Source organism: Panthera onca, chromosome B1 (assembly GCF_046562875.1).
Source record: "Panthera onca isolate mPanOnc1 chromosome B1, mPanOnc1 haplotype 2, whole genome shotgun sequence".
Classification (NCBI taxonomy): domain Eukaryota; kingdom Metazoa; phylum Chordata; class Mammalia; order Carnivora; family Felidae; genus Panthera; species Panthera onca.
This window is the reverse complement of record NC_138342.1, coordinates 198,295,761-198,319,075: the sequence shown is the minus strand read 5'-3', so window position 1 is coordinate 198,319,075 and position 23,315 is coordinate 198,295,761. Positions and strand designations below refer to the sequence as shown.

At 50.2% G+C, this 23,315-nt stretch overlaps 1 long non-coding RNA gene across 1 annotated transcript; it reads left to right on the top strand.

The window, feature by feature from the left end:
- The first annotated feature begins 2,180 nt into the window (after window positions 1–2,180).
- LOC132691478 (uncharacterized) lies at window positions 2,181–22,685 on the top strand. Its single transcript, XR_009615798.3, has 4 exons — window positions 2,181–2,247; window positions 3,557–3,699; window positions 20,476–20,662; window positions 21,132–22,685. It is a non-coding gene; the product is annotated as an uncharacterized LOC132691478 (long non-coding RNA).
- The last annotated feature ends 630 nt before the right edge of the window (window positions 22,686–23,315 follow it).

Below are 23,315 nucleotides of genomic sequence, written 5' to 3'. Positions count from 1 at the left end.
GACCATGTGAGGACACAGCAAGAAGATGGCATCTACACACCAGCTTTCAGGACTGTGAGCAAGTAAATTCCTGTTGGTTAAGCCTCCAGTCAGTGATCTTTGTTACGGCAGCCGGTGCTGACTGATACAGAGTTCAACAGAGGATACAGAGATCCTCTCCACCTCGGAGGCCTCACTGTCTACAGGTGGCGCTCACACCTACAATGTATGTGTTGTAGCAGAAAAGGAACATTAGGGCACCTGGGTGGCTCAGTCGGTTAAGCAACTGTCTTCAGCTCAGGTCATGATCTCGCAGCTCATGAGTTCAAGCCCCACCTCGGCCTCTGTGCTGTCAGCTCTCTCCCCCCTCTGTCTGCCTCTCCCCTGCTCACATTCTCTCTCTCTTTCTCTCTCAATAGTAAATAAAAACATTTAAAAAAAAGAAGAGAAAAGAAAAGCAGCATGCTTTCCCTCTGATTGGCCTGCCTCTCCGGTGTCCCCCTCCACACCTGTATTTAATTACCAGTTCAGGATAGCTCACCAGGCACATCCCGTATACACTGAACCTGCACCGACAGAGGCAAGTTGAGATGGCCTTGACTGAGGCTTTTATATCTCCCTGCCATCCCAAATCACTGAGATCTAAATACCTCTTATTGTTGACGTTCTGAAAGTAACTCAATACTTGTCCATCCGTCTGGAGATCTCTTAAGGTCCATTACAGTGGAATGGTCACTCTGGAGATTCTATACGGACTCACTTCTCAATGCTGTTCACGAGGGACACCCCTTTGAGTGAGTTAAATGCTTTGTGGAGGAGTAATTTATTGGATGGATTTGTCCATTGTTTTACTCCTTGAACAATTAAGAAAAATTGCTACCACCTAAATCCTTGGCTGGGATTCCCTTTCCCTTGGTCTGCTACTTACTTCATCCTTGACAAACTCCTACACATCTCTCAAAACCCAACTCAGGGGTTTGTCTTCCCTAAGCTGAGCTGACTAGCCCCTCTTTAACACTATCACTCCTTGTTAAACCCTATGACCAGTTTGCTATGGACTGAATGCGTCCCCCCTAAATTTAATATGTTAACACCCTAACCTCCAATGTGATGGCATTTGGAGGTGGTCCCTTGAAAGGTGATTAGGTTAGAAGAAGTCATGAGGATGGAATTGGCAACCTGGTAAACAAAGGAAGAGACCAGAGCGGGCTTTCTCCATCATGTGAGGACACAGCAAGAAGACACTGCCTGTGAACCAGGCTGCAGGACTTCCCCAGACACCTGACCTGCTGGCACCTTGACCTCAGACTTGCAGCCTCCACAGCTGAGAAACACGTCTGCTGTTCAGGCCTCCAGTCTGAAGCATTTTGTTACAGCAGCAGAGCGGGCGGACGGAGACACGGTCTGTGTGGCTTCCAGGTGGGGTGGGGGCGCCTGGAGGGGAGCGGGGCTTTGGCGCCGCTCTCTGGAAGCATCTGGGCACAGCTCTGCGCATAGGAGGATGCCCCCCAATGAGGAGGCGAATGAATGAGCTGCCACGTCAGGGATCCAACCACCCCACAGGCCCCAAGCACCTCGCAGGTTGTTGCTTAACCTTAGGGTGTGATGGTTTCGGAACGTTCTACTCCGGAGGCAGCCCAGAACAAACCGGTGGTATTTTAGGGGGCGAGGAAAAGCCTCTATCCTTTATGTGATAAGAAAACCGCTATCAAAAGGCCATCAAAGTGAAGTGCAGAGCAGCTGAACGGTGCTTTCTTGATCCTGGTCTCCAGGCCTTGCTGGTTTTCCCGGTGGGCGGAGCTTGTTAGGGGCACAGCCCGCTGGAGCCCCGCCGCCGCTCAGCGAGGCCCCCCGTGGAAAGTCACAGCAGCGCGCCGGGAAGGACGGTCTGCAAGGTCTGCACGGTTTGCACGAGGAAGGTGGCGACCCCGGGCAGGCTCCGGCTCTGAGGGATTTACAGCTAGCCTCGTAAACACCGCGCCCGAGCCCTCCAGGGACCCCAGAGGCACAAGCAGCCCGGGGCTTCCTGCGGGGGGCGCTGCGGCCCGAAATGCCCGGGTGCAAAACAAGACCCAGTAGCGACTTCCTATGCCGCCCTGGGACAGAAAGCTGCGGGTCTCACGGGCCCCCCTTGGGAGCGCCCGAGTTCTCGTGCACTTTGCGGGGTGGGGGTGGGGCTGTGCTGATTTTCACCGAGAACATTCCACTTCCGGTGTCCCACGCATTGTTTCGGCGCCATATTGTTTCCCAGACCGGCCTCCAGATTTGGTGCGTTTGTATTTGGCGCGTTTTCTGCAAATCTTTTCTAGATTTGATGGCCCTTCTGGCTTCTCTCCCGCGGCCCTCCCGGGAAGGGGGAGGGGGGCGGTCACACACTCCCCCGGGTCGGGCCCCAGCTGGTGCGGCGCAGAGAGGCGTCCCTGTGGCTATCGGCCGCTTGAGGCTGCATATGAGCTGGGAATTAGATAAAGTAGACGTTTATCCACGTCCCTCAGCCAGGAGTTCAAATCCAAAGATGCACAGAGCAAATCGAAGTTACGGGCAGGGGTCTGTGTTAACGCAAACTGGTCCTGCCTCAGCCCCCCACTTGGGTGGGGACAGCACTGTAGACCCAGTGGGCCCGGGTCTTCGGTTCTGCCTTGGGACCTACTTTACAGAGAAGCTGTGGATGCAAGGCCCGGGCTTGACCTGCAGGGATTTGTGTCTGCCCGCATCCCACATCCCTCCGGGTTCCCTCCTGCCTCCCAGCTGCTGCCAGAACAGAGCCAGAGTTTTCCATCGGCCTAGCTCTGCGCAGAGCCCTGCACACTGCGGGGAGACGATGGGGTTAGCGTCCCTGATGGTCTGGTCACTAAATCTCCCAGGTCCATCCTCCAGAGGCCGGGTCAGTAGGTCTGAGAGGATCCCAGAAACTCTCTGCCTTAAACACCTGCCAGGTGAATCTGAGCCAGGCTGTGTGGACAAGGGGCAATGGCTCCCAGTGGTAAGCAGGAGTTGGCCTGTGTGTGGCCACCCCACATTTTCTGCCACAGCCACCCACGTTCATAATCTCGTGCACCAGTGACCTGGGCCAGCTCTTCCTCTGAGGATACGGTGGCCGCCTTGGGGTGGCACAGGCTTTCATCTCTCAGGAGGAGACTGGTTGTTGCAAGGACAACCGGTTTGGGTCCTGCTGACATGTGGTGGACTGTGCAAGATACCTAGAAATAGGTATTTCTGCTTTCTCTTTGGACACCAGGGGTAAGATGTTCGCTGGAAATATAAAGCAAAGGGACAGTTTCAGACAGCTGCAAAGAGGAGAATCACAGAGAGCCTGGCCTTTGAGTCCTGTGATGGATGGGGTTTTCAGAGGCAGGGGACTCGGAGGAGACAAGCCTCAGCCATCCCCCTTGCAGTCGTGCCTTTGTTTTCACAGAACAGTGGAGAATCATGCCCCAGAAAGCACACGGTGAGGTCTGAAGAAGGTCTTGGGAAGAAAAGCATTATGGAATATAACTAAAACAGGGTTAGGGGCCCACATATAATCTGCAACAGATCGTAATTCTTAGGGTTGCTATTAAAATGTGCTTATTTCCAGGTTGAATGAAGCTGGCATAGACAGGAAAGTTATGAGGTGTGGAGTTTCGCTCCCGTGTCCTGTGGTGACGTAAGCGTGGACCTCCGGCTCTGGGCAGGAGTGTCTCCAAGTTTTGCTGGCTTCATCAGCAGCATGGGAAAGAGGTAAACAGTTCCCTCCCTGCTGGGTTGTTGGAGGGATCAGGTGAAACACTGCATTATGTCTGACACGTGTAACAAGTGCTTGATAAATATTTGCTACCTGAAAACAGTATAACTCGTTGAAAGAAGTCCAAAGAAATCAGTGCAAATGTTAAGCTGGTATGTTTTCCTATGAATGGAAAACCATCGTCTTTAGGCTAAAACCAAACAAAAAAACCCCAAGTTGTATTTTCCTTTTTGGCTGGGTTTTCCATTAAAAAAAATTCTTCCTAAACGTAAACAAGCAAATGAACTAAAGGAAATTTACAATTGTGGGTTGTCATTAAATTGCAAGGCCCCCCCTTGGGACCGGGTAGAAGCCCATTGCTCCATACCTCTGGCCCGCGGAGTTATTCAAGGATGCCCTTCCCGCGACTGGACAAAACGATGCAGGCCGATTTTCCATGTGTGACGTCTACCGTGCTCTGGGGATGGTTCCCACTGGCCACTGACCAATCTGAGGTGACTGCTTTCTTTCCACATGGAAAAACTGCATCTACTGGGAGAGATCAGAGTCCCGGAGTCCTTTGCGTCTCATGACATCAGAAGCATTTCCTAGTCCATTTCCCTAGAGTCTGACCACCAGGAGCACTGACCCTGTTTTAAACGTGAAAGTCCGTCTGACATGACTAGAATTTTCCCCGACCACAGCCATTCGACTCAAGTTGGAACGCACTGGTAGTGTGGGTGTTCCTCGTTCGTACCAGGGCCCCTGCTCAGAGGATGAGTAGGAATTAGCCTTTGCACGGACACCATGCTGCCCTCAAGGGTATTTACCAACTGTATGGTCTTGAGATATTCTTCCTTTCCAGTTTCTGGGTATTCATCTGTAAAATGAGGCAATAGAAGCTAACAGGGTTAGCGTGTGAGGAATAAAACCCCGGAATATGAAGGTTTGTTATACAACGCTGGATGTGTAAATACTAAGTAAATAGTATTTACATATTCACTCATGTATGTATGAGTATGTAGTAGGGGAAGGGCTGATATGTTGGTAAGGTTAGGATTGCAAAAGGTTTGTGGAAACTGTGAGAAAAAATTTTCAGTATGTTGGTGAATATATGTCAAATGCTCCCACTTATCTGAAGGAGAGATCCGGCAAATACCTCAGTGTGGGTACAGGAGGAATTAGTCTGTTTCCTAAAGACTTCTGGAAAAGTCTCAAAAAACCTTACATGCCTGTAGCTTTTTAAGAATGGTGATGGCAATAGGTTTCCCCCTACAGAGCTGTTGCAGATTGTACTGTGTGTGTTGGGAGTAACAGAAGACCCACAGGGATACCAGGGACACCAGGGGTAAGGGACTAAGGGACGAGGCCAGTGACAACCACACCATGGCACAAACCTAGAAGAAGACCAATTGAGTCCCATTGGGCTTGGTGTGAGTTTCCACCTGATACGGGTCCGCCATGTCGAATGGGAGCAAACAACCCCATCGAATCCTCTTTGTGGATTCCTATAACATGAGGGTGAACCCTGAGAAGCAGGTGCACTTGACTTAGGCTGTATTCCAGATTGTGGGGAATCTCTGCACCACTTCTGCAAGCGTCTGGCTGTGCTCCCTGGTCTCAGAAAACAAGTAGGAGTGGTGTCCTTGTAAGAAGGGACATGAGAGAGCACACTTTCTCTTTCTCTCTGCCTCTCCACACACAAACACGCATGCACGCACACAGCCACCCAGAGAAAGGCCGTGTGAGCACACAGCAAGAAGGCAGCTCTCTGCAAGCCAGGAAGACAGCCTTACTAGAAACCGAATCAGCCAGAACCTTGATCTTGCACTTGCAGCTTCCAGAACTGCGAGGAATACATTTTCGTTGTTTAAGCCCCCAGCCTCTGCTGTGGTATTTTGGTACAGCAGTCCTAGGAAGCAGTTTAACTGGTCGTATCAATCAGGGCCTGCTCCAATGACCTCATTTTAACATGATCACCTCTGTGAAGGCTCTATCGCCAAATCAGGTCACATTCTGAGGGACTAGAAGTTGGACTTTGACATATGTATTTCAGGGAAACGGTTCAGCCTATAACCTAATATGGAGCTAAGAATACCTACTTCACTGGCTTGCTTTGAATACTAAACATGTGTATAAAGCACCTGACACAGAGTAGGCCCTCAATGGCGGTGGCTTTTATTATAATAACTGCCAGTCAACATCTTGCTGATACTCTTTTTTTTTTTTTAATGTTTATTTATTTTGGACAGAGAGAGAGACGGAGTGTGAGCAGGGGAGGGGCAGAGAGAGAGGGAGACACAGAATCCGAAGCAGGCTCCAGGCTCTGAGCTGTCAGCACAGAGCCTGATGTGGGGCCCAAATTCATGAACTGTGAGATCATGACCTGAGCTGAAGTCAGACCCTTAGCTAACTGAGCCACCCAGGTGCCCCTTGGTGATACTAATAATACTACTAATAAAAAAGACTACTACTAATAAATTATAAATAATATATAATATAATATATAGTTAATAATAATAAAGCTTCCAGTGCCCTCCTCTTTGCTCTGTTACCTGGGTTGGGGGGTTTCGAGCCGAGGACCATATGGTCTGCACACCCCTGGAGGAGGCCGTCCAGGGAGTGGGGCGTGTTGAACCTGGGCGGTGGACCCCGCGTTGAGCCTGGCACAGGCCTGCTCCCCGTCGTAAATGCTCTGGGAATGTTGGCCTCCCCAAAAGACTGCTAACAACAGCCTACCTCTCTTTTTTTCCTTATTGACTTGTCAAAATTATGGTAAAAAATACACAAATTTACCATCCTAACCATTTGTAAGGGTACAGTTCAGTGGCATTAAGCACATTCCCATTGTTATTCAGCCATCCAGCCTCCAGAACTTTCTCGTCTTCCCAGACTGAAACTCTGTCCCAGTGAAATCCTAACTCCCCAGGCCCTGGAAGCCTCCGCTCTATTTTCTGTCTCTATCAGTTTGGCTCCTCTAGGGGCCTCACGTGAGTGCAGTCAGGTCACGAAGCTTTTACCCTTAAGTGACTGGTTCACCTCGCATAACGTCCCCAGGACTCATCTGTGCTGTTGGCGGTGTCAGGATCCCATTCCTTGTTTGGAGACTCATTGATATTCCCTGGTATGGGGTATGGCCGCACCACATTCCCCGCACCGTCTTGGGTGGTTTCTACCTCTTGGCTGTCTTTATCTGTCCTAAGACCTCACTCTTCCCCACGCCTGCGTGCCCTAGGGCACTTCCTCCTTGTCATTCATCGTCATGTGTGGTTACTACTCTAGAGTTGCCATTTATAAATCATGCCTTTTCCCCTAAAACTTACTTTGGCTCATGGGACCGAAAAAGGACAAAAAACACAGGCAGGATCACCATGGCCGTCGTACGCAGAGTTCTCTGTCTGGGAGATGGCAGCTGGGTGCAGGTGCATGGGGTGACCAGCCTCTCCGGCATCCCCTGTCCAGTTTTATATATCAAATCTGAAAGCTTCACTACGGGAAAGTTTTCTGCAGCCTAGTAGTTTTCCACACTGGCGCTGAGGCCAGCTGCAAGGGGTAGGAATTACCAGCTGACTTGGCTCAGTTCACCTGGTTTTGTTTCAGGAAATGACCCTTTTTTTTTTTCAAGAGGTCAAGAGCCACCCACCCGGTGCTCGCTGGCAGGCGGGAGGTGAGCAGGGCGGGCCACGGGGACTCCCCTTCCAGGTTCAGGGTGCAGCCCGCAGGTGGGGACCCCGGGGTCACCCTCTGTCCGCGCACTGGCAGGTGACCACCGCCCTGAGCACCTGCCTGGCGTTGCCCCCCCTCTGGCATCTGGGCCGTGCCCACCATGTCCCCCCACCCCCCCGCGGCTCTGGCCCTTCCCACCTCGCGGGGCCCCAGGAGGGCAGCTCTAGACCAGCCGTGGTACCCCGAGTCCACAGTGTGATGCCACCGGGAAGTCTTCCCGACAGGCCACTGCGTTTCCTCTTCCTTAATCACACCCCCTACTCGCGCTTCCCTCTCCACCTGCTGGCAAAGTCAGTTCCTTTCCTGCTGTTGATGCCTCTTGGATGTTTGTGGGCCGTGAGGGCATTCCCTTCCCTCTTGTCCGTCCGCTCTAGTGACATTCCGCACTTGGGCTGGCCCTGCCTTTCTTCCTCCATCAGTCCCTCCTCCCTCACCACCGCTGCCCTTTGACCTGTCCCTGTGGCGCACGTTCACACCACAACACACACTCACACGCGTGCGCTCGCACCCCCGAACACACTCATACCGACACAACCAGCAAACACACGCTCACACCCAAACACATTCACACCCCCAACACACAACCAACACAGGCAAACGCGTGCGCTCGCCCCCGAACACACTCGCACTCAAACACACGCGCTTACAACTGAGCACGCTCACAATCCTAACAACTCAAACACGTGTTCACACCCGAACACACGTGTTCACGCTTGAACACACATGCCCCAGCACACAACTAACGCTCAAACACACGCACTCACACCTGAACACATCCATGCGCACTCACACGAGCTCCCTCTCTCACACCAGCTCACACTTACACCCCACAGGGATCTGCGCTTCCCTGCTCTCTCCCTCCATGACACACACTCCCCTCTGTGTTTCTGTCTGTTCACCTGCCCCTGACCAGGCCGCGGAAAGCCAGGGAGAAGAGTGGTGTGGCCCAGCCAGCTGGGAGCCATCTTGTCCAGCAGACAGATTTCTAAAGGCACCCTTCCTCCCGATGTCTTAACTTACCCCCAGCATGAAATAACTATTCTTATGGCTCTGCAATGGGAGAAGCACCACGCATGGGTAGTTCGCTCTGGAACAACCATGCGAAGCCAGTGCCTGCCCGCCATCTGGCTTTTTGTTTAACTGAGCTCAGTCGACAACTTAGCCAACTCCTCCTACATCTCAGAAGCCGACCTAGTTTACTACCAGTCAGACAGCCTTTCTCCGCCCTGGAGGGGCTAACAGTCTAGTTATACACGAGTATAGGAGTCGGAGTCCACAGATGAATGACTACACTGTTACCCACTGTAGTGAGTGCTCCTCAAGGAGAACTCCCGGCCCCTCACCTCTTTCTTCTCAATGGTGTCTGCCTTCCAGCTCAGACATTCATGCCGGTCACACCCTCAGAGCCATCCCTCCAGAATCTCAACGCCCACTACTGCACATTTCAGCCGTCACGTTCTTGCTCTGGGGCTTGCTTGCTCCAGTGCCCCCATTCCTGCCGTCTCTTGACACTGGGGACCTGGGGACCTGCAGTCCTTCCCTGGAGTGCCTTTCCTCGCTCTCCTCCCCACCACCCAGCAGAGATGCACCATTGATCACTGCGTGGCTGCCTCCCAGGCATCTCCAGCTCCCCTGTCACACTCTGCTTTGTCCCTCTTGGCAAAGTCAAGGTCCTGAGTCAATGCAACTTGCGCTTGGCTGCAGGAAACTGCTTTGTATGGTGACTATCCTCCTCGAGGTCTTGGTCATACTCCTCAAATGTGCCCTGAAGGCGGCCCAGATCCGTTTTCTTGTTGTGTTGTGTCCTCTGAATGTGCTGTCAGTACATTCAAATGGCTCCCCTCCGTCCCCACTGAGATGCGTAATAAACACGACACTGGGAAACCAGATGGAGGTTTGATGCAGAGACAGGTGATGTCAATGAATACTTAGGTGTGCGCCTTTCTTTAAATCTTAACCATGTATTATGTGTGTAGAGTGTAGGATACAGTTCTCTTGGCTGATCATTTGTATTTATGTATTTAGCATTATATCCTTGTGTTGCAAACGGCAGGATCTCTTTTGTTGTATGGCTGATTAATATTTGGATAAATACCCAGAAGTGGATTACTGGATCATAGGGTAGTTCTATTTTTAATGTTTTGAGGAACCTCCAGACTGTGTTCCAGGGTGGCTGCACCAGTTTGCATTCCCACCAGCAGGGCACACGGGTTCTCTTTTCTCCACATCCTCACCAATACTTGTGATTTCTTGTCTTTTTGATCCTAGCCATTCTGACTGCTGTGGGGTGGTAGTTCATATGGTTTGGATTTGAGTTTCCCTGATGATGAGGGCTGTTGAGCGTCTTTTCGCGTGCTTGTTGGCCATCTATATGTCTTCTTTGGAAAAAATGTCTATTCAGATCTCTGACCATTTTTATTTAACTTTTTAAAGTTGATTTATTTTGAAAGAGAGACAGTGCACACACAGGAGGAGCAGAGAGAGAGAGAGGGAGAGAGAGAATCACAAGCAGTCTCTGTGCTGACAGCATGAGCCTGACATGGGGCTTGGTCTTACACACTGTGAGATCATGACCTGAGCCAAAATCAAGAGTCAGGCGCTTAACCGACTGAGCTGCCCAGGTGCCCCTGCCCATGTTTAAATCAGATTTTTTCTTTGCTATTGAGTTGCATGAGTTCCCTTTAGACGATGGCTAACCATGTAGTTCAGCGGCATTAAATACATTCTGTGTCAACATCACTATTTTCCCCTTTTAAATAGAACTTGTTTTCCCCTTTTAAATAGACATTATGTTTTAGAGTAGTTTTAGGTTCACAGCAAAATTGAGCGGAGGGCACTAAATTCCCATGTACCCTCTGCCCTGCCACGTGCACTGCCTCCCCCATTACCATCACCCCCCACCAGAGTGGGGCACTGGCTACAACTGATGGACCTACAGTGACATGTCCCAATCACGGCGAGTCCACAGTTTACGTTAGAGTTCACTCTGGCCGTTGCACACTTTATGGGTTTGGACAAGGGCATAATGATATGTATCCATCATTATAATATCATACAGGGTGTTTTTACTGGTCTAAAACTCCCCTGTGTTGCACCTATTCATTCCTCCTTCTACCCCTGGAAACCTCTGACCTTCTCACTCTGTCCATAGTTTTGCTTTTTCCAGAATGTTATATAGTTGGAATCATTCAGTACGTAGTCTTCCCAGATTGACTTCTTTCCCTTGGTGATATGCATTTAAGATTCCCCGAGGTCTTCCCATGGCTTGATAGCCCTCTCCGGAAGTTTTTCATCATCCAGAATTGAAAATCTGTACAGCTTAAGTTTCTTAACTGACATAAATTTGATCAAGAAATAACCTCTGAAAAGCTCTGCTGCCCAGTGCTACATTGAGGTGTCATTACGGACCAAATGACATGGATCTTTAATTTCATATTATTTTACTTTTTATGTTTTTTAAGTTTATTTATTTATTTTGAGAGAGAGGGTGTGTGGGAGCTGGGGAGGAGCAGAGAGAGGGAGAGAGGGAATCCCAAGCAGGCTCCATGTTGTTAGCACAGAGCCCAATGTAGGGATTGAACTCACGAACGCTGAGATCATGAACTGAGCAGAAATCAAGAGTTGGGCACTTAAACGACAGAGCCACCCAGGTGCCCCTGGATCCTCTGTTTTAATACCCCAAGTAGCTCTTATGTTTTACTGAATCATTTACAACAGAGAACATGACGTGTGATGTCAGGAGTGCCCTCCTCCTCTCAAGGTGCCCTCTCTACCTCCTGTCCCCCCTCTTTCCTCCTCCTCTCTGCCATCCCACTTCCTGGCTCCTTCTTTTATGAAAAGCACTGATAGGATGGTATTAGGTGCGCTAGGTTATTATGGTAACAGACAAACAGCGAAAGACAAAAACTCTCAGAACTTAGGACTAAAAGTTTTTTCTTGCTCAGTCTGCCTGTCTGGCCGGACTGGCAGGTGTCCCTGCTTTTGGAAATTCCTGAGGGGTCTAGACTTCTGGGGGCCCCATTGGAACACGTGTTCCCATGATCGCTGCACCAGGAAAGGGAAAGTAGATGGAGACACGGCAACTTGAAACTCCTACCTAGAAGTGACACACATCAGATGCTTTCGCATTTCACGGGGCAGAGCACGTACATGGCCATGCTTTACGTCAAAAGGGACATAGTTCCATGTGACCGAAAGGAGAGGAGAACCAGAACATTTGTACAAAGCCCTAATGACTGTCATAAGCAGAATAGATTGCATTAAAACCATTTTGTATATAAGCATTTTTTTGGGATGCAGATAACCGAATCTTTGTCTAAAATCTCAACTTTCCAATTGCCCAAATATTTACACATCTAATACAGCCTTTGTTTGAAGCATAGCCTTGTGACAGGCTGGGTCTAACGCTCTTTCCCAGTGTGAGCAGCATCATCGGAAGCCAATGCTTGCAGGTGAGCTGGTCCATTTGTGGGCACCAGGCGGCTTCAGCCGGGGCTGGCAGGATCCCTCAGAGTGTTTTAAAGAATCAGTACGGCATGATAAGTAAAGCCAAGAGGAGGTGCAGGCCATCTGGGACCTTGTGCAGGGAAGTGAATGTGTGCATCATCAGTGGGTGATGAGGCTTTGCAGAGGGCCGTGCGTGTGTCTGGGGAAAATGGGGTGACGGGGGGCCATGAGGAGGTGCGTGGGGTTGGTGAGGAAAGAGGGGCAAATGGTCAGACGGAGCTAGGTTCTGTTTGTGACTCTGACAACTACCAGCTTAGGACCCTTGTTTTCCCTAAACAGCAGTTTCATTATCTAGAAAATGAGGACACTATGACAAACTGAAGTAAATTGAGACGAGGCATGTATGTGCTTAGCACAGTGCTTGGGTCAGTAAACTATAGCTACGATTATGATTTAATGTCACAGACAGCCACGACCTGATTCTAGGTGGCTCTAGTCCCTATAGCCTGTATAAGGTAGCCCTCTGCCACACCCCCACCGCCTCCCAAAAGACCCCATAACTCAGAAGTTCTGATTGCTCTAGTCTCCTCTTCCCGTCCCCCAGGGAGATTCATGAACGCTCCCCTTGAGTTCAAGCCAAGAACCACCCCCATCTTGGCCATGCGAAGTTTTTCCTTGTACACCAGCCCCATGCCCCACCAGGGGCCATGTGATGGGGTTCCACTGCTCCAGCTTTCCATTTTCCGGGCCAAGATGAATTGACAAGAACTCCCAAGACACTGCGAAAAGAGCGGCCACACAGCGCTACACCTAAGAGCTTTGGTGGCCACAGGGCAGGATGCACATTGAGGGGCTGTTGGAAAGGCGCGAGGAAAGGGTCCACACCTGCACTAACACTTACTTGAGATGCCTCCTGCGTCCGTGGAGCTCAGAGTAATTGCTTCCTGGCCGCTCCCGCCACCTGCTTTGGGCGAGCTCCGCGACAGCCTCTCCTCCAGGGCTCCCAGCTGATACCGTTCTTCCTGAGGTGCTCCCTCCCAGCCAGCCTGTTCCAGCGGAAGCCCACGCCTCTGCCAGGGGCATGTCTGCCTTGGATTTTGTGAGAAGGAGTCCAAGGTGCATGTGTGTGGATGTCTGGCTGAGGTTCCGGGCCCCACAGGGGCTTTTAAACTGGGGCGTGGAGGAAAATGGGGCTCCACCTGCCCAGAGTGAGACCGGTTGATGGGAGAACTGAGTATCCAGATCCATCAAGGGCACTGAGGAGGCATGGACACCAGTCTTGTTTGTGACAAAGCGGGGCTGTGGTGGGAGGGTCACCGGGCACGGCTGTGTGAGTGGTATTTCGCAGCAGGCGTCTGGGAAAGAGGGAGTCCAACCCAACCCAGATCGGGGAGCCCTTTCTTGACCTGTATGAGGGGGGCCATGAGGGCTGGTGGTGGCTGGAACTGGAGCCCGCCGTGCTGTGGGGGCAGGGGGCCGTGGAAGGGGAGAAGCTGATGTCCAGCACGAGGTTCACTGCCACAGTAGTTCAACCGAGTTTCTTTCTTTTGTCCTTTGCGTTGTTTTGTTTTTGTCACTGGCATTTATTATGAGTCTAAAATGCCAAACACCACGGTAGGCACTTTACTTGCATGATGTCCCTGCACAGCAGCTGTTAGGTTAGACCCACTCGATGGATGAGGAGACTGAGGCCCCAGGTTGGTAACCTGGCCACAGCCATCAGCAGGATGGCTTGAGTCGAGAGCTAAGAACTTTGGTTTGCATTTGTCTGCTCCTCCCCACCCCCACATGGAGGCCTCCCGATCAATGATGTATTTTATTTTCCTCCCCACCTTTGTAGTAGACATTACATCAATTTTCAAATAAAAATAGCATCTTTCTGTGGGATGGGAAAAGCATAAAGAGAGTATCTTGAAAATTGCTACATGTCCCAGAGACAGTATTGCAAAGAGCCTCATTATACGGTGTGGCACAAAGTGTTGTGGTTTCTTTTATTAGGATGCTGTAAACATGTCCTAGAACTGGCGTTTCCTTTTACTGCCTAAGGACTGACCCGGAGATGGGTGGGAAAGGAAAGGAAGAAAGGACTTCTCTGACTAGCTCTCCAGACAGAGGCTATCCAAGGTGTCTGCGTGGGTGTCTGTGCTGCATCCAGACAGGAATCAACCTCACTGAAGGAGAATTGGTTAAATAACTAAAGGAAAAATGAAGAGTGAATGAGTGAATGAATGAAAAGGTGGTAAGGACCAGAGTAATTGCTTCTGGAAGAATCTTTTTTTTTTTTTTTTTTTTTTTTACTTTTTTAAAAGTTTATTTATTTATTTTAGAGGGGTGGGGGAAAAAGAGAGGGAGGGAGGGAGAATCCCAAGCAGGTTCCACACTGCTAGTGCAGAGCCCAGTGCGGGGCTTGAACTCACAAATTGCAAGATCGTGACCTGAGCTGAAGTCAAGAGTCTGACGCTTAACCGACCGAGCCGCCCAGGCGCCCTGCTTCTGGAGGAATCTTGACCCTAACTGTCAACTGGATTCTAGTGCATCTGTTACCTTTTCTACGGGACAAACCTATAGGGCCTCTTTAACTTTAGAAGGGAGCCAGAACGATGGAATTGATAGGCTTACTGACCGGCCCTCCAGAAGGAAAACTGTATGCTGTTTAAAGAACGCTATGAATATGAACAAACCAATGATTGGATACTAAGTTACTTCAAAATGTCTTTTGCCTCAGCCCTTTTCCGCGCTGTTGGAGACACACCGGGGAGGTCTGTGTGCACTGCTTTCACGATTCCTGCAGGAAGGACTCTGCATTTCAAAAGCAAGCCCCCAGAGTGGAAGCAGGGAGCCTGTGCCCTTCATTGCATTGTGGAAGAGAAGGGGCCAGGGCGTCACGTCCAGGGATGAAGTGTAGGGGCGGGAGGCACTGACCCAGAGCGGCTTGTGGGGAGTGAAGAAGTGTCCCAGCTCGCAGGGCAGCCCTGGGGCCGGTGCAGAAAATCAGCCCAAGTGGGAGCGGAAGGAGGGGGACCAGCTGAGCTGTGGGTGAGGGAGAGAGCGCGTTGTTAGGTGGTCCTGGGGTGGGGAGGGGCGTGGGAGAGGGGAGCTCTGAATGGGAAAGTAGTTCAGGGCTCTGATCCCTAGCCCGCCTTCACTCCTGTGACTCTGGGAGGAGAGTGTCACCTGTACTCACCCTTCAGCCTAGCAAGGAGAGCTGAGATCTCGTCTAGATCAGACACAGCCTGCGTGCCGGTGGCGGCTGCCACAGTCTGGGAGAGCGCTGGCAATGGATGCAGAGGCTGGGGTGGGGTGAGGCATGGGGGTGGAGAAGGGGGGAGTCGAGGAGGGAGTGGGGCGAGAGAAGGGTGTAGGGCAGTCCTTCTTAGTGGAGAACACTCAGATGCGCTTGGGACCTTAGGGGAGGAGGCATCTAGAGAGAGGGAAGCAGGGTCACTTGTGGAGGAAGGGCAGGAGGAAGCAGGAAGGGGTGAAGCACCAGAGGGGGCGATGGGTTTTTGTAAGGAGGAGGGACAATTCAAACCCTTTATAGTGGGAAGACCTGGGACTCAAGGGGGTTCCTCACACGGACGTTCTGTGTTCCCTCCAGAGGAAGGTGTTGGGGTAAATGGCGTGGCCAGCGTCACAGGGACTGAGGGGCGGGGAGTCCAGCATTTTCAAGAAAGCACAAAGATCCTCACTTGGAATCAAGAGGGTGAATTTATAGTGAAGTTGGTTGCCTGCTCTGCTGCTTTTCTCCAGGAGCCTAGAGGATGGTTCCTAGGGCTCCAGGATAAGGTTCACAGTTGCCATTCCCTGTCCGGCACTTCCCAGTCAGTGTCAGCGGGCTGTGATGGCCGGATGAGGAGGGAGGGGCCCGGTGCCCTCGGCAGCAGGTGCACACTCCCTCAAGCCACGGGGACCTGCAGTCAGTGTCAGGGGCTTTCTCCCCAGGGTCTGGAGGCCTCCCTCATTTTGGGTTCATCATGAAAAAGAGGAATAGCCTAGGTCTCATCACCATTTCACTGCAGAGTCGAAGGCACTAAAAAAGTCAATCTGTTTAGGAAACATGTATTGAGCACCTAGGGTATTCCAGGCATGGTTCTAAGCCCTGGGGATTAGAAGCGGGTGCTGTCAGTGCAGAGCCCCATGCGGGCTCGTCTCACAGACCTTGAGATCATGACCTGAGCCAAAATCAAGAGTCGGATGCCTAACCGACTGAGCCGCCCGCCCGGGTTCCCCTGTGGATGCTTCCGAAACCCCGCTCCTCTGAGTGCGCAACAGGGGTCCCTCGCGGAGCAGAAACGCATTTAAGAAGTTCGCTTAATTTTCAGTCGGGAGCGAGTCATCACCGCTGGCCTCTGGCCAGTGTTTCTGCCCCCGCTCAGTGAGGAAGCTGCTTTCTGTGTGATCCGAATTGGTCCGTGCAGTGGCTTTGACCCGCGTCCTGCCTTCAGCTCAGCCTTCTGGATGGAAAGGGCAGAGACGGGTGGGGTCATTGCTGTGTGGGAGAAACCAGCCATCCTATGCTGAGTCAGCACCTGTTGCTGAAGACACTGCAAGACCGGTGCTCAACCCCTATAACCTTTTGCCTCTTGTTGAGCCAGAGCCTTTTCAAATGTTCCAGAACTCTCTCTAGGCAGAAAGAATGCGCCCGAAGCCCTCATCAGGGCAGTCCCCAACAGGACAGTTGGTTGAAAGCAGGAGTCCTTGGAAATGGGGTCACCTTCCCAGTGCACGTGGTAACGGGGCCCGTGGGGGGGCCGTCTGCAGTGAGGGTACCCGTGGGGAGCCTGTCTGGGTCTGAGGTGTAACGCGAGCTTCCAGGTCTCGGCCGGAGCAGCGGTCTGCCCGGCTGGGGGTGAGGATGTGGAGGAGGCTGGGGCAGCAGTCAGGGCCCCGGGGATACACCACGCTGCCCACTGGCCCCCCTGCAGCGCCCGCCCTGGACTGCCTCTATTCTGGGGGGTGTGCCCCCTGGAGCTCCTCCCGGGGCTGACGTTTCTCCCGGGGCTGGAAGACTTCCCTCGGTGTGCCTGTGTGACGCTGAAAACGTCCCGGGTCCCAAACGAGGCGAAAGGGAAGCAGGCCCAGCCGAGACCTGTTAGTCCTTCTTGCGGCCCGCCTCTGCGGGCCACCTGCATCACAATGTCCCCGGGGCCTCCGACCCCTGGGAGGGCCCGGGGAGTCTGCTTCTGTGGACACTTGCTGAAGACAAATGGTCACCCGTGGCACTTTCCTGGGCGCCCTCGGTGAGACACCGGTTTCTATTCAGTGGGTGTTTTCCTTGGTCCTTCGCCAAACACGGCTTTCCCGGAGGTGGAGCAAACCAATTTGTTAACAATTGTCATAAAATGAGGCCAGAGGAGGGGAGGGAGAAGAATCTAGAGGCAAAACCCTCAAGGCAAGGACCACAGGCGGAGTGAGAGGCTCTGGTCCAGGCACTCCCTTTGCCTCCGTGCTTGGCCCTGAGTCCGACACACCCTCCTGCCCCTCGGGGCCTCCTCCACCAGGAAGTCTCCCTGCTGTTCTCCATTGTATTACCCCGCTCTCTTTTTTACCCCGTAGGACATGACCTCCATATCATTGTCATTTTGATTTGTTTTTATGTTTCTTCGTATGGTGCAACCCTGCTTCAAAGTGCCCTGCTTCTGAGCCATCAGGACATTTTTGTTTCCTTGTTTTATTTTTTTTTAATGGAGTTCATTTTTTTAGAGCAATGAGACATTGCTTGATTCCATTCACTCATAGCAAAATTGAATGGAAGGTGGAGAGATTTCCCACTTAGCCCCTGTCCCCCTCACTCGGCCTCCCCCAATATCCACATCCTGAACCACAGTGGTACAGTTGTTGTGATCGATGAACTTCCATTGATTGGTGCGTCATTATCACCCAGAATCCGTAGTCCATATCAGCATTCATTCTTGGTGTTGTGCATTCTGTGGGTTTGCACAAGTCCCTAACGACACGTATACACCATTGTGATATCACACAGAGTCTTTTCGCTGCCCTAAAAAGCCCTCTGTGCTCGTCTATGCCTCCCTTCCCCCAGCTGCAAATCTTCTTACTGTCTCCATAGTTTTGCCTTTTCTAGAATGTCAGATAGTTGGAATGATACAGTGTGTAGCCTTTTCACATTGGCTTCTTTCACTTAGTAACACGTCTTTAAGTTTCCTCCGTGTTCTCATGCTTTGGGAGCTCGTTTCTTTTCAGCACTTAATGCTCTTTCGTTGTCTGGATGGACCTATTTATTTATCCATCACCTACTAAGGGGTATCTTGATTGCATCCAAGTTTTGGCAGTTATAAGGCTCCTGTCCACCTCCATGTGCAGAGGTATGCGTGGACATAAGTTTTTTTTTTTTTTTAATTTTTTTAACGTTTATTTATTTTTGAGACCGAGAACGACAGAGCATGAACAGGGGAGGGACAGAGAGAGAGGGAGACACAGACTCTAATGCAGGTTCCAGGCTCTGAGCTGTCAGCACAGAGCCCGACGCGGGGCTCGAACCCACGGACCGTGAGATCATGACCTGAGCCGAAGTCGGCTGCTTAACCGACCGAGCCACCCAGGCGCCCCTAAGTTTTTAAGTCCTTTGGGTAAATACCCGTTGCCGGGTCACATGTTAAGAGCATGTTTAATGTGTAAGAAATTGCCAAACTGTCTTCCAAAGGGGCTGCAGAGTTTGCATCCCCACCGGCTGTGAGCTAGAGTTCCTGTTTCTCCACGTCGTCCCCAGCATTTGGTGTTCTCAGTGCTTTCAGATTCTGGCCGTTCTCACAGGTGTGCAGTGGGGTGTTCATAGTCGCATTTCCCTGATGACAGACGATGTGGAGGGTCTTGTCCTGTGCTCATTGGCCATCAGGGCATCTTTTCCCCCACGCAATGACAGACACACGACAGCCACCACCAGAACTGAGTATGGGCCTCGTTCCCGAGTTCCTTATTTCTGAAATGAGGATGAGTGCTTCCCGCAGGCAGAGCACGTCTGTCCTGTCTGCTACAGTGGGCCCAGTGGGGTAAGTAAGAGCCATACCTGCTGTGGGATCACGGAGAGACTGCTTCACCAACCTGAGCCTCAAGCTCTTCATCTGGGAAATGGGAGATGAATAGGACCTACTTTGAGAGAGTTTCCAGCGGTAAATGTGCTAATACATATAATGTAGCTCAGAGCCTCTCACACGGGCAACGCTCAGGAAAGATTAGCTGTCAACAATGATTAATTGCTTTTTGGAAGCACGGCGACGTTCCATTAGTCCAAAGAAGGCCTGAGCTGGGACAGACCAGCTGGTATTCTCTGACACGAAGAAACATGAAGCCAAGCAAGCAGAGTGGTTTCTTGCATTGTTTTCTTATGGATATTTTTTCTAAAATGGGTGCCTAGGAGCTTTTGGGTAATGGATAGGTAGAAAAGGTTAAAACAAAACAACCATGCCATGGAGACAGCTCAGTAAACTTTAAGTCCCCAAGCAAGTGTCTGCTGGGAAAACACAGTTACGATTTAAGAATTAAATTTAGAGATTAAGAGGAATTAGCTAGTTTTGGGATGTCACCCAGGAGTCAGGCTCAAATGTCAGCAAAGGGGTCAGCTGGTTAACGGAAGACTGGTCTCTATGCCACTCAGTCATTTTCGCGACTCCGCTCAAGGTCAGTGCTGGCCTGGCCTCCTTCCTCACACCATTAACACGACAATTAATGAAATACTGGAACAGGGCCCAGACGAAACACTTGTTTAGAACACTTCCTCTCCACTTCACCGGCACAAACATCTATTCTGGGTTTGGGCTATTTTCCAACGTGGGTTACATGATGATAAACAAGTTGTTTTACTTTAATTAATTAATTATTTATTATTATTATTATTTTTTTTGGTAAGTGCAATTTTAACTGGGTACTTTGCAAAACACAATTTAAAAAAAAGTTATTTGAAGAAACTTGAGCGGAAAAGTTAGAGACGTAAAGAATTGCATGTGGCTATAAAAATGTTTTCCACTAAGCTCTGTTTATTCCTTGGCATTTGAAAAGACCTGCTTGGACACGTTTCTGACCAGAAGTATGCATTTCCCACAGATTTGGGGGTTTTCTTATGTAGACGGTCAATAATTATCCATCTTGTTTTAAGGACAAAAATGGAAAGTGAAAAGTTCAAGAAATCAATTAGCTGGCTTGAATTTGCTGAGGAATTCAGAACAACGTTCATGGCTGAAATTTACAAAGTAAATCAACATAATATGAAGAAGTAAATTAACCCAGAATGACACAATGCAAGGATGGTTCCCATGTAACCTCATAAATTTCCTGCTTGATGGATTTCAAGTCTCTGATTTCTAATAAAATTCTCATGAGAATGTGGTATTGCTCCATAAAAACTCCTGAACTCTCCCCATGAGAAACGGCTAGTTTATAAGGGCACATGGGTTCACGGCTGTGGTTTATTTATTAAAAATTTCTCAGTAAATATATCACGGTCCAGTGGATAGCGCCCCGTGATTGTGGAGGGGCTGTGTGTCATTTCTGCTGCTCCCAAAGTATGAAGAAAAACAAGAAGAAGCATGTCAGGAACTCTCTGAACCAGAAAAAAAGAAAAAAAACCCACAGCACTGTAACCTTTTTTTTTTTTTTTTTTTTTCCAGGAGAAAGTTCTATGAGATCTGCTCCTTGACTTTACCTTTGGTCCACAAAGACCCCGTAGGATTTTCACATTTGTCTTAGGAAAGTCTGAACACGCCTGCCAGATGGTTGACAGTGAGCCCCCACAAGATACAGAATGGAGGCTTGGTGTGGTCCTGGTCCCTGCACGGGGCACACAAAAGTTGCCAAGTGGGTATTGCAAGTTTTGAGGGACTTCAAATATGTCAGAGAAAAGATGTGTAACTACACATAGTCACGAAGATAATGAGTTCATGGCTTACTCACTTCTCTTCACCCGGAAAAATAATGTACGCTAAATGCTGTGTTTTTAATCTGGGCCAAATACTTGGCTGAAAGCTCTCTGGGTCTTATCCTACTTGATTCTACACACAGTCCTAATATGTAGGCTGTTACTGGCACCCTTGTTTTAGAGAGAGGGATGCTTTGCACAGAAAGGGGAAGCTGCTGATGTCACGGACCTCACAAGGAAGGGAGCAGGGATTCAAACCCAGGGAGACCGACTGAATGCCAATATACTAACAACCAGACTAGACTTTGAGGGATTTGCCCCCTTCCCCCCAGGGAGGGTGGTGTAGGTCTTGAGGACCTTTCAAGATTGCACCCTACTCATCTAGGATTCTCCTCAAACAATCCACAGGTTCCAAGCTCCCACTGGCAAAGCACCAGGAACGAGTTACAAAGTGTGCTGAACTTCCCGTGGAGGGGCCACATCTGATCTTCAGAGCAAGCCTCTGCCCCTTCCTCCCACCAGATTCCAATATCCAAGAGTCAGACCTTATGTTTCCAGCCCCTGGTGCGTAGAGGTGCTTGATTAAATCTTTTGATAAGAATTAAGTTTTGGTCCATCACTGAGAAGAGAGCATAATTAACAGGCTTTAAAAAAAAAAATAGGCTGCTTGCTAGAGCAGTTTTAGATTCACAGTAACATTGAGGGGACAGTACAGAGTGCTCCCTCACCCCTGCACCGGTTATGGCTGATGAACCTGCACGGATCCACCATCATCACCCAGAGTCCATAGTTCACGCCAGGGCTCACTCTTGGTGGTGTGCATTCCGTGGGGTTCGACAACTGTAGAAGGACATGCATGCACCAGACGGTATCATTCAGAATAGTTCCACTGCCCTACCAGTTCTCTGTGCTCTGCCTTCTAACGCTTCCCCACCCAGCCCCTGGCAACCACTGCTCTTACTGTCTCCGTTCTTTCGCCTTTTCTAGAAGGTCATATAGTTGGAATCATTCAGTACATAGCCTTTTCAGATTGGCTTCTTTCGCTTAGTGATTTGCGCTTAAGGTTCCTCCTTGTCTGGTCACGGCTTGATAGGTCATTTCCCTTCAGTGCTGAGTATTAGTCCGTTGTCTAAGGAGAGCATAATTTTCATCTCATAGAAATGAAAAGCACTCCCTAGATCCATGGAATTTGTCCTGAGCGTCGGAGCCAGACCCAGCACAGAACAGCTGGCACATCCAGGATCCACTGTCCCTAAAGAGACACAGAAAATAATTTTTTCCCCCTGAATGGCAGTTGCGATGGGATCCTGACCCATAGGTTCCCATGATAAAAAGCAGCCCATGTGGGCCTGTCATCTGAAGTGCGAACTAGCTATTATGTATACAGTCCAGTCTCAAGGACCGTCATGCTTAGCTCCATGAATAAAGCGCTTGCGGGAAATTGCACTTCTAGGTATTTATCCAAAGGATACAGGTGTGCTGATTCAGGGAGCACATGCACCCCAATGTTTATAGCAGCACTATCGACAATAACCAAAGTATGGAAAGAGCCCAAATATCCATCGACAGACGAATGGATGAAGAAGATGTGGTGCATACATACAATGGGATGCTACTCGACGATCAAAAAGGATGAAATCCTGCCATTTGCAACAACGTGGATGGAACCAGAGTGTATTATATGCTAAGGGAAAGAAGTCAGAGAAAGAGAAGTAACATATGATTCACTCCTATGTGGAATTTAAGGAAAACAGATGAACACAGGGGAAGGAAAAATAAAATAAGATAAAAACGGAGAGGAAGGCAAAGCATAAGAGACTCAAATATAGAGAACAAACAGGGTTGCTGGAGGGGTGGTGGGGGGGGGGGGGAAGGTCTGAATGGGTGATGGACACTAAGGAGGGCACTTGTAGGGATGAGCACTGGGTGTTACATGTGAGCAAGGAGTCAGCTGGATTCTACTCCTGAAATCATTATTACACTGTATGTTAAATAACTTGGATTTAAATAAATAAAAAGAAAGACATTTGCTGGATATCTCACGAATGCTGACTTCCAAGTTAAGGGCACTTGCCATCGAAATTGGAGATTTGTCATATTCCTTTAAGGGGAATGTGTAACCGCATTTGAACAGGTCCCTATCTCAATAAACCCTTAAGCACACGACTTGAACCAGGACAGGTCCCCAGCTTGCTGAGAAAATGCAGAAGGCGCTGTCTGTGCCAAGCGTTCACAAGCTCGGGGTACAGTCCCCGTGGGGTGTTTGTGTGTGTGACCGAGAGTAACGAACTGATAAATCAACCACCCAAGTTTACACTTGAAATAGGACAGGAGGTGGAGAACTGGATACGACACCGACACCGGGACGCCGAGTCCTCGTCGGGATGGAGGGGCAACAGCGCCACCTGCCGGGCCCACGCGGCCCTGCGCCACACGGCGAGCGCGCCTGCAGCTGGGGGCTCAGGGGGGCCGCTTGAAATCCCAGCTTCAAGTACTCTCTCTACGCTCTGCCCAGAGCTGGGAATTAGGCGACATTACAATGGCATCAGGTGCTCAATTAAAACATGAGTGTGAAGTGTGCTCCGCTCGTAA